Source organism: Desmodus rotundus, chromosome 1 (genome assembly GCF_022682495.2).
Source record: "Desmodus rotundus isolate HL8 chromosome 1, HLdesRot8A.1, whole genome shotgun sequence".
Classification (NCBI taxonomy): domain Eukaryota; kingdom Metazoa; phylum Chordata; class Mammalia; order Chiroptera; family Phyllostomidae; genus Desmodus; species Desmodus rotundus.
Genome location: NC_071387.1, coordinates 67001035 through 67013239, shown reverse-complemented (window position 1 = coordinate 67013239; position 12205 = coordinate 67001035). Strand labels below are relative to the sequence as shown.

General features: G+C 38.8%; 1 protein-coding gene across 3 annotated transcripts in view; it reads right to left on the bottom strand.

Annotated features, from left to right (window-relative positions):
- FOCAD (focadhesin) overlaps window positions 1-12205 on the bottom strand; it is a 320136-nt gene that overhangs the window by 281952 nt on the left and 25979 nt on the right. The gene's annotated exons all lie outside the window — the stretch shown is intronic.

Genomic DNA, 12205 nt, shown 5'->3' with positions numbered 1-12205 from the left:
TATTTATTAATCCAGAAAAGGAGTTCAAACTCATTATTCCTCAAATAACATGAAAGCAATTAATTCCAAAGTCAACAGTGGAAACAAAGCACAGGCTCTGAAAAGTAATCCTTGCCATACACTTCGCTGCTAACAACTGCAGCCCTCAAACGCCATGACTGATAAGCCAAAATGCCCGAAAGTTCTTTGTTTTTCCCGTTGGAGCTAATTCAGAAACAGATGAACCACCCTAAAAAAATTCAAAAATTTTAGCCTACATGATTTTCAAAGTCCAACAGCATGTTTGAAATAGAAAGTAATTGTTTTATCAATCAAAACTTCTACGGGAGAAATAATCAAACTTTAAAAAAATTGTTCAAACTATGCTTTGCTTTCGAACAAATCTTTCATTTAAACACTAATCCAACTGGCTAGTGACAAGTGTAACGCCTAGGTGAGTTTTTTTCAGGTAGTATAGAAATGGCCTAGAAACTCACACATCAAAACAGATTGCTTGTCTCCTAAAAAAGAAACCAGCAAGCAATTAGCAACCAACTTTAATGTTTACATCACACCTCTCATTCCTACTGGGGTCACAAAACACACAAAACAAACACACACACACACACACACATGCAAAAGAATGAAGGAGGGCAGGTGATAAATCAGAAGCACAGAATAAGAGGATTTCCTCAGGATCTCAATTTATCCATTTCCCATGCAGCACTGAAACCCACCAAATTACGACTTTGAAAAATAGATGCCTTAGCTCACTATTTATTACAATATAACTTTCAAAAAATTTATGTCACTATAATACTTCAGGTTAAATAATGGGTTGCAAAACCAAGCTCTCCTGATCTCAAAATTGAAGGTACCTTGTGTTGAATTTGAGGCTCTTTCTAACTACTTTCCTCCATTATTCAGCTAACCTCCCTGAATAAAAAATTCATCCTAGCTATCTTCTTCAACATCTAGGCCTACTTTACTCTCTTGAATTAGATATTTCACAGGACTGAAACTTGTTCTAAGACTGCAAATGATGTTCCCTATCTAAATCTACTCTTTAGCTTAAGCAGGTCAAAATTTCAACTTCCCATTTGCACTAATGTCACCTTTCTTGGAGTTTGCTTCTCTTTTTGAATTCCATAAGACAACATAACAGAATTCTCCAAGTGTGTCCCTGGGAAACCCACAAGAAAGAGATCTCTATGGGGAGAAAAACAGGATATATTGCCATCCTGAAGATCTCATTCACTCACTTAACAAACACTTACTTAACTAGATGCCTACCGTGTGTCAGAAACTATTCTAGCAGCTTAGATTACCTCAGTGAGACACACCTCCCTACATTCACGGAGCTAATGGTCCAGCAGGAAGAAGTAGACAGTGAATTAAAAAATAATAATAATAAATAAATATAGCATGTTAAAAACTAATAAGCACTATGGAGAAAAAGGTAATAAAGTAGACAGAGTAAAGGGGATGAGAAGTGAGGGAAGAACAAACTTTCTATTCTAAATAGGGTGGCCAGTGTTGGTCTTTTCTAGAGGGTGGCATTGGGAAGTGTTAGCCATACAGTTATTTCTGGGAAGTGTCACAGGCACAGAAAACAGTGAGTGCAAAAGCCCTTACCTAATTAGATGCTTAAGACTTGTTCCAGAAAAAGCAGAAATGAATTGGGCACAGAATGGAAGAAGACGAGAACTGTAAATCAGAGAGTCAGTGAGAAGCCAGATCATAAAAGGCCTTGTAGGCTACTGGAAGGACTGATGCGTTTATCCTGAATGAAACAGGAAACTACTACAGAAAGAAAAAAACAAGTGGTAAGATTTTAATAGAATCACTTGGAGAAGTGATCCAATTCTGGATATCATTGAAGGGAGAACCAACGTGGTTTCTAAAGAATTAGGTGACAGTATAGGAGAAAGAAAGGGTCAAGGGTGACTCCATGTGTTTTGATCTGAACCACTTTATTTTTAATCTCCTTTCTTTTGGAAATTTTATCCATAAAGCAAAAACAATTCAAATATTACTTATCAAGGCATTTTTAAAAAAGAAAATATGCAGTTGCCATCAACTGAGATAAAAAACAAGTTTTGCGGGGGCAGACGAGGAATTCATTTGAACAGGTCAGTTTTAGAGGACTAATATATATTCAAGTGCAAATGGCAGGTGGAATCTTGGATACATAAACCTATAATTGGAGAGACTGATCTAAATAATAGTGCACATTACTAAAGAACCTGAGAAGTTCTTAAGCAAGAAGTTTGATTAACTTTGCTGATTATTGCACCCTTTTTTTTCTAGAAATTCATGTTAACAGTCTACACAACCAGCCTTTCCTGGGATCCACATTGGGAAACATTGCTCTCCTGTCTCCTCCTATTCCTCTGTCCTCTCTGCTTCTTGAGCTCCATCTTCCTTCCTGAAGGCACCTGAAGTCTCTTATGTTGAGCTCTATTCCTTTATGTAAACTCTCCCAGAGCCTTCATCGAGTCCATATCTGCGAACACTTACCTACTCTCTTACAAAGTTCTGAACATCAGAAATGAGAGATGTCAATATGAAAAACATACTTTCTCTCATAAAAACTGTTAGCAGACTTCTACTCAAGATGGAGGTGTAGGTAAACACAGCTCATCTCCACGTACAATCACATCAAAATTACAACTATAGAACAGCCATCACTCAGAACCATCAGATCAAGTTGAATGGAAGTCCAACAACTATAGAATTACAGAAACCACATCCATCCACATAGGTAAGAGGGGTGGAAATGTGGAATGAGCCGGGCTGGTCCCACACCCACATGTGGTAGATAAAAATTCGGGAGAGATTATCTCAGGAGTGAGGAGTCCCAGCCACACATAAGGCCCCTCATCCCAGAGTTCCAGTGCCAGGAAGATAAGTCCCCATCCCTCCTTGCTGCAAAAACCACTGGGAATTGGGAGAAACTTCTGGAGTCCCAAGCAGATCCTCTTAAAGCACCCATATATGGACTTATTCAGACTTATTCCCTCTGAGCTCTAGCACCAGGGTAACTGCTTGAAATGCACCAGTGGCATACAGGGAGGAATGGAAATGTCTAGCATCAAGGCAAGAGGTGGGGACAGCTTTCTCCCAGACAGAAAGGTGGGCAGATGCTATTGTCCCTTTTCTGAACCTTCTACCCACAGAGCCACAGAGCTGGAAGGCATATGGCATATCTGAGACTCCATCAACCTGGCTAACACTATTTGCCCCGCCCTGGAGATACCAATACCATGAGGCTCTGTTCCACCAAACTTATGGCTCACCTAAGCTGCTAACAGTGGCTTTCCGTATGAATGGCTGGTCTTGGCTCTTGCTTCACAATGTCCTAAATCTTCTCAAACAAGCAACAGTTGGCCTCAGTGAGGCCCCCAGCCCCTGTACCCCTTGCTAAGTGACCCCAAGCCCTGCAATCACCACAGCCAGTGTAGATTTACAGCTTGGTTTTGCCTGGGAATCTCAAAGCCCAGCACAAGTAGCAGTTATCTGCAGTTGCTTTATAGCTCATGCAAGGTGGCCCCAGGGCAGGACACAGGTGTGGGCTGACCTTGGCTTGCAGCACATGGGAAACCCAGAGCCTATGCACCCAGTGGACAGCTACAGAACACGTCAGAGCACCATCACCCTGTCCCTGCACAGCTGATTCTCTATGGAGGGCAGAGGTTGGTGGTCAGTGATCACAGCCAGTCCTTGCAGCTGACTAGCCTGGGTAAATCCCTCCCATTGACCTGCCAACAGCACTCCAGGCTCAACTACAAGAGGACGGTGTACTCAGCCCACATGAAGAGTGCACCTTGAGTACCCAGATTGGGTGATAGGGGAGACTGTGCCACTGGACCCTACAGGACACCTAGTACATTTGGCCACACTACCAAGACACCTAATAAATAGAAACAAACACAGGGAGGCTGCCAAAATGAGGAGACAAAGAAACATGGCCCAAATGAAAGAACACATCAAAACTCCAGAAAAAGAGCTAAACAAAATGGAGATAAGCAATCTATCAGATGCTGAGTTCCAAACACTGGTTAGAAGGATTCTCAAGGAACTTAGTGAGGACCTCAACAGAATAAAAAAGATCCAGTGAGAAATTAAGGATACATTAATTGAAATAAAGTACAATCTACAAGGACTTAACAGTAGAGTGGATGAAAGTGAGAATCAAGTCAATGATTTGGAACATAAGGAAGCAAAAAACAACCAATCAGAACAACAATAAGAAAAGAGAATCCAAAAAAGCAAAGATAGTGTAAGCAGCCTCTGGGAAAACTTTTCAAGAGGTCCAACATTCTCATCATAGTGGTGCCAGGAGGAGAAGAGAAAGAGCAACAAATTGGAAATCTATTTGAAAAAATAATGAAAGAAAACTTCCCTAATTTGGTGAAGGAAATAGACATGCAAGTCCAGGAAGCCCAGAGAGCCCCAAACAAAATGGATGCTGAGGCCCACACCAAGACACATAATAATTAAAAAACCAAAGGTTAAAGATAAAGAGAGAATCTTAAAAGCAGCAAGAGAAAAGCAGTTAGTTAACTATAGGGAAGTTCCGCTAAGACTGTCAGCTGATTCCTCAAAAGAAACTTTGCAGGTTAGAAAGGACTGGCAAGAAATATTCAAAGTCATGAAGAACAGGAACCTACAGCCAAGATTGCTCTACCCAGCAAAGCTGTCATTTAGAATGGAAGGGCCGATGAAGAGCTTCATAGACAAGAAAAAAATGAATGGAGTTAATCATCACCAACACTTGTTGTATGAAATATAAAGAGACTTATATAAGAAAATGAGGATCAAAACTATGAAGAATAAAATGGCGATAAATACGTATCTATCAACAATTGAGTCTAAAAAACAAAGTAAGCAAAAGAGAGGAATAGAGACAGAATCGTAGATATGGAGAATGTTTTGTTGGTTGCCAGATGGGAAGAAGTTGTAGAGGAATGGGTGAAGAGGTGAGGGGATTAAAAAGCATAAATTATAAGTTACAGAATAGTCATGGGGGTGTAAAGTACAGTATAGGAAATGGAGTAGCCAAAGAACATATACACATGACCCATGGACTTGAACACTGGTGTGGGGATTGCCTGATGGAGTAGGTGGTATTGAGTGAAGAGGGGCAAAGGGGGAAAAATTGGGACAACTATAAAAGTAATCAATAAAATACAATTTTTTAAAAACTGTTCACATTTTAGTCCATCTTTTCCCAATGCTCCTCTCACAATTTCCCTCCCACCATTCTCTAAACCTAGTCAGTCCCAAAGTTGACTTCATTCTTTCCAGCATCTCGAAGTCTACTTTTCCTATCTATCTCTATACTATTCATCTGAGTTTCTCAAGCTAGTATACTCTAATAACTACTTAGTCTTGCTTGAATTCATTCCATACACTGTTGTCAGATCCATTGTCCTAAAATGCTATTTCCATCACATCATGTCCCTGTGAAAAATTAAGACCAAGTGTTCAATAGCCTGTCAGATTAAACGCAAATTCTAATGCCTAGTTTTTAAGCCCTCCAACAACTATCTCAGCTATTCAACTGCATGTTCACTGCTGTCTAATTCCAATCTGGCTAAAACCATTTTCAAAATAGTCCCACATGCTCAAAATCTGATCATTCCTAAGAGATCTTACTCATACTGTTCTCTTCCACATAAAATGCCCCTCCACATTCCCACTGTTTATAGATGAAATGCCTTTGATACCGCATCTTCTCTGTTGACTTTCCCAAGTAACCACATCTTATGGTAATCACTTTGCTCTATATTCCTCAGTGCTGTTGCATTTGGTCTGACCGATGCCATCATGGGACTGTTCACATTAGGATTGTTAATATTTTTCTGTAAAGGGTCAAACAGCAACTGCCAAAGTCTGCCACTGTAGCAGGAAAGCAGCTAAGCACCACCGCTGTGCTCCAACAAAACTTTATTTACAAAAATAGAAGGCAGGTAGGCCATGGTTTACTGACTTCTGGTTTACATAATGACTATCAATTAAATTAATTTATAAAATTTGTTGATGCAATTGCGACAAGTGACACTCAAATTGGCCCCTGAGTCTCCAGGCTCAGGTAAATATATAAATAAGGCGAATTATACATCTTTTATTATCTAAAACTTTTTCATGCCCCTACATTCTGAAGGTAATTCCTCATGTTAGGCTTATACATGGACTACAGTGATATATAATAAGCAATATTCTTAATTACACAAACAATAGGGAATTTTATGTTACTTCTTTTTTAAACAAACCTTGGCTAAAGCAATGGGTATAATATAACATGTAATTCAGCAAAAGAGCCTCAGCTAGTGGGGTCCAAGTGCAGTTTTCTGATGATCTAATCCAACTCAGCAGAAAGTAGACTGTACATTATCCAGAAAAGCAGATGGTTATCAGTGTATCACAAAATATACTTACCCAAATGTCGACAGTGATAGAGCTAAATAACATAAAAGGTGGCGTCATACATACTCTAGGATCCAGACCCAGAATAGGGGAACTCCAAAGTGCTTTGGGGGCCAGATGAGCAGCTGGATAGGCTAATAGATTATTATGGCAGTGAAGAGGCCAAACCATCCAGAAAAACGACTGTCTCCAAAAGGTGGCCAATGGAGTGAGAGTACTATTTTTCAAAATTACTTAAGTATAGATGGGAAATACCTATGCTGACAAAATACAGCCCTTATTTTGATGTGACACTTTAGAGAATGAACACATTTTTAATCTATAGTAACTTTATCTTCCCTAACAAATGGTCGTTAAGCATTCTCAAAACCACTACCCAAGCCGGAAAATGATTTGATATCATCCTTGATTTGCTATGCTTCGGCTACAAATTGTAAGGGTCTTTCATCTGCTGGAGACTTACATCTCAAGGTTAATCACAACCATTTGGCCTTTTAAGGTACTAAAAGATCATATTCTCTCAGGGAATTTCACAAAGGAGTACATACGCTTGCTTTAGCATTGGCAGTGTAGTGTGTGTCCTACTTTATTTTAATCTCAACTACCCTTGGGCACTTTATACATTAAAAAGAAAACAGTTTCTCCTTAGCATGGATGGCATTCTTTACCAAAAGGAAACGAGGCACAATACGCTCCATAAACCACAAGACACAAGAAAAGAGTGTTTGATTTTAAAAGATTTATCTGCAACCTGTCATTGTGCCTTTTTTGGTCTGTCTAAATCTAAATCAGAAAGAGAATTTTTAACGAGGTCTTAAGTTCCAAGTGAATCAAAGCATTTGTTTAACTTAAGCAATTATCTTATCTGTCAAGGCGTTTCAGCCCCTTGAGAACACTTTCAAGAAAATAAAACTATCAATTGCACTCCAGAAGTAATAATGGAGCAGCAGACAGATAAAGCACTTTAGGTTTTCAACTATCTCAATAGTTTCTCTAAGATACAACAATAGACAACCATATATCACACAAAAGTATTTAGTGTCAAACTTCAAATGAAGGGCACAATCTGAAACACAAGAAAAATCTATCTAATTATATTCACAAGTGCAAAGGAAAGGCAGCAGAAAAATCATGCAGGGTAGTTGGCTGGAGTAGGAGGTGTGGGGATGAGTTGTCTGTTGGTCAGAGAAAGATGACTTTCAGCACTCTTGACTACGAAATTTCTACATAAAAAGAGCTCAGAGCAGCGATGTAGGAAAAGTTGGGGCTATAGAGAACACATTCTTGAATCTAGTTTCCATTAGCAATGTCATCAACAGATTGATAAAAATATATATTTCTCTCACATTAATGGGGCCCTATGTTTGAGACACAAAATCTATGACTCTTTTTTCTTTCTAACAGTTTATCAACTATACCAATTATATGTTATGCATATATTTAGTTTCTTCCTCCCACAAATTAAGCTGTGGAACCATAAGCCTGAGGATTTTAAACACATATTTTGGCAATTTTTTCTTTTTTACTACTTTTTTAAAAATGGCTTATAGAAATGCTAATGGATACCATCAATAAATTTGAGTTGATTTTATAAGTTTATCGAGACTGAGGCTCAGAGGTATGTCCCAGACACTTCTAGTTGCTTTGACCCGCCCCTTTTTTCCTAAAAAAAGAGAGGAAAAACTGTCTATATTTTTCAACCACCCACCTTCTTCTGCTGTCTGTTCTTCAATATTTATACTTACTCCTTCTGCCTGCTGTTTCACAACTACCACTTCTTGGGCCCTAAGTATTTCTACATGACCTCTCCAAAGTCTGGCAGGTAGGTTCTGTTTTATCATCCTATACGAAATCGTGGCACCTGTTAGAAACTCAAGCTTAGCCTGACCTCTTCCTTCAAAAGATTCAAAATCCAACTGTCACCTGTATTCTCCAATTTAACAGGACAAGACAATTAGAACCCACTAACTATATGACTCATAAAAATGGAAAGATCATGGGGAAATCACAATGGAAAGTTTTCAACAATAACAAGCAAGTATAAGAAAACAATAATTTCTAATCATTACATTCTAAAAGAGATCACTAAATCAACATTAAATTAGGCTGAGAGTAGAAAATACTTCTGTTAGCAGTAATTGCAAAATCAAGCCAAGGCAGAGGGCAACTATGTGGGGTGACAGAGCTACTTGGTCGATATTATAATCAGAGAAAGCAGAAACTGCATCGATGTGGCAGAGACCATGAACTCCAATGTCTGTGCTCTCCTTTTCCAATATTAATAAAACTGTAGCCTGATCAACTCCGTTACATTTCCTAGTCTCAAGTACGGTTTGGTCTGGCCATGTGTGTAATCAAGTTCTCTTTAGTGGTGTTCAAGCAGATGTGATATGCCACTTCCAGGCTGCACACTGCTTCCTCTCCTCTATTCCCAACCAAAACCAGGTCTTGGCAACAACTCAAAATCAATTATGTGCATGAAAACAATGCCTCTGAGACAGTGATTTTTAACGGATGTGCTGCAATAATTTTTAAAACATGCAATACCTTACTATTTCATCAGGGGCACTGATATCTTTTCCCTTAGACTGTCAAATTAAAAAAAAAAATGACAACAGTCAACACAACAACCATCTGGTGTGAATAAAACAAAATTATAGTTATTTAATACTTTTTGTCAGTTTGACAAAAAATATATGTTTTGGTGTGCCACAGAATTTGAGTAACTAGTTTATGTGTGCCATGAGATGAAAGAGGTTAAAAACTGCGGCTCTAAGACATTGCTGAATAAACACGATGGAAGGAACCTGAATTTCTAAATGATAGGTTAGAGCAGAATTGCATACCTGGAACTCTGAGAAAGAAAATTTCTACTTCATTTGAGCCCCTGAATTTTGGGGCCTCTTTGTTGCAGTAGCTAGTTCTTCCATAATAATAATACCTGAGATAATAATAATAATAATGATAATAATACCTGAGATCATCTCCCTTCTGTACTTTTTTCCATTGGCAAAATGAAGAAACTGAATGTCAGGTTAAGCAACTTGCCAAAAAGACAACTCACCCTGGCAGATCAAGTGAGAAGAGAGGTTTCCTGACTTCCAACCCAGTGTTTCCCTGGCCCATCAGTAACATCAGACATGAGCACAACGGCCCACATCACTGCATCATGTCCCAGGAATTTTAAGATCTATAATTAAAGTGCTGAGAAAATTTAGGTCACTATGACTTCTGATGATCTCACCAGTTGCAAGTTACTGAAAAACATCAAACTGCTGTCAAATTCCTGCCTTTACAGTTGATTTCCTCCTCAGTTATATTACATGCTACTTTACTCATAGATTTTGACAGGGTAATCTAAAACAAAATCAAAGGCAGGAAATTTCAAGTTGGATCTGTTGCTGTCCAGAAGAACCAGGTGTTAAAGTAAGAAACAAAACCACCAATGGAATAATGCCTGGTTTGTTACAATATTTTCTCTAATTATTCTTAAATAATCTCTAATATAATGTCACATTTTATATGTATTTACACATAACATAAACATATGTCTATAAGGGAATATAGATGAACAATAGTTATTTTTTTAATCTTATTTAAAGACTTATTTATCTCTAGAATTTTCACAGTACCCAATCTAAGTCTTCAAAAAAGCCTTCAAATTGGCTCCTTTATGACATCATCTTTTTCCAATATCATAATTTTTAAATATTTTTGCTCCACCAAAAGAATACAAATTGCTTAGTACATTTTTTGAATATTTTATGTTGATACAAATAACCTTTACAGTGTATTTGTAATAAAGCTGATGCCTAATCACTTTAAAGATCTATGGACCAGTAAAAAACACAATCTGCAGAATGGGAGAACATATTCACTGAAACATCTGATAAGGGGTTAACAATCAAAATTTATAAAGAACTTACAAAACTCAACACCAAAAAGAACAAACAACCTAATTAAAAAATGGGCAAATTGCTTACTAGACATATCCAAAGAGGATATGTGGATGGCCAAAAAACATATGAAAAGATGCTCACCCTGGCCGGTATGGCTCAGTGGTTGAGCACTGGCCTGCGATCCAAAGGGTTGCTGATTCGATTCCCAGTCAGGGCACACACCTGTGTTGCAGGCCAGATCCCCAGCTGAGGCCTCACGAGACGCAACCACACATTGATGTTTCTCTCCCCCTCTTCCACCCTCCCTTCCCCTCTAAAAATAAGTAAATAAATTTTTTTTAAATAAATAAAAAGATGCTCAATGTCACTAATCATCAGAGAAATAAAAATTAAAACCACAATGAGATATCATCTCACAACTGTCAAAGTGTCTATTATCAATAAATCAACAAACAACAAGTGCTGGCGAGGATGCGAAGAAAGGGGAACCCTTTTGCATCGTTGGTGGGAATGCAGACTGGTGCAACTACTGTGGAAAGCAGTATGGAGATACCTCAAAAAATTAAAAATGGATCTGCCTTTCCACCCAGCTATCCCACTTCTGGGAATACATCTGAAGGAGTCCAAAAAACTAATTTGAAAGATCATAATCACTCCTATGTTCATTGCAGCATTATTTACAATCACCAAGATATGGAAGCAGCCCAAGAGTCCATCAGTAGATGAGTGGATAAAACAACTATGGGATATTTACACAATGAAATACTACTCAGTCATAAAAAAGAAGAAAATTTTACCATTTACAACAGTATGGATAGACCTGGAGAACATTATGCTAAATGAAATAAGCCCATCAGAGATAGACAAAAGCCATATTTCACTCACATGTGGAATCTAATGAACAAACTGAACTAACAGGGACAATGGGGACAGACTCCTAGATGGAGAGCAGGATGACAGCTACTGGAGGGGGAGGAGGTTAGGGGATGGAGGGATTGAGCAAAAAGGAAACAGGACTCATGGACACAGACAACAGTGTGGTGATTGCTGGGGGGAGGGAGTATAAGGGGACAAAATAGTAATGGAAAAAATACAATAAAGATTAAATGTTTTTAAAAAAGGAAAGACATGCTAAACTTAAAAAATATATATTTGTGTGTGTGTATATATATACACATACTTTAAGTAGGACCTAATGGAACCATTTAAACAAGCCTATTGAAATGTGACCCATAATTGTGACTGTACCAGTGTGTTGTCAGTTTTACTTCTCCTGCTGGTGATCATCAGAGGACAGGAACAGCCATGGGGTGCACAACTGGTGCTGTGTTGCCACAAGTGGTTATTTAAATTCAACTTCTCTCTACTTCCTTGAAACAATGTGCATTAGTAAAAATAAACCTGCTGAAATAAATAGATGCTTTAGAAATATAAAAAATATAACGGAATTCAAGATGGAGGCATAGGTAGACACACTGCACCTCCTCACACAACCAAAACAAGGACAACAACAATTTAAAAATAAAAAACAACCAGAACTGACAGAAAATCGAACCAGATGGAAGTCCGACTACTGAGGAGATAAAGAAGAAACATTCGTCCAGACCGGTAGGAAGGGTGGAGACGGGCAGCCAGGGCAGACAGGACTCGTGGCAATGCAGCCGGAACCAGAGACCGGCAGATTGTGGAACGGAGGCAAGCAGTGCGACCACTAGCAGACCCCACGGACCCACATTTGCTTCTAGATAAACCGGGAGTGACAGCAGGGGAGCGAAACAGACTGTGCAACCCAGGGCTCCAGCTCCGGGAAATAAAGCCTCAAACCTCTGATTGAAAACACCCGTGGGTGCTGGGGTGGCAGCAGGAGAAACTCCCAGCCTCACAGGAGTGAGGAC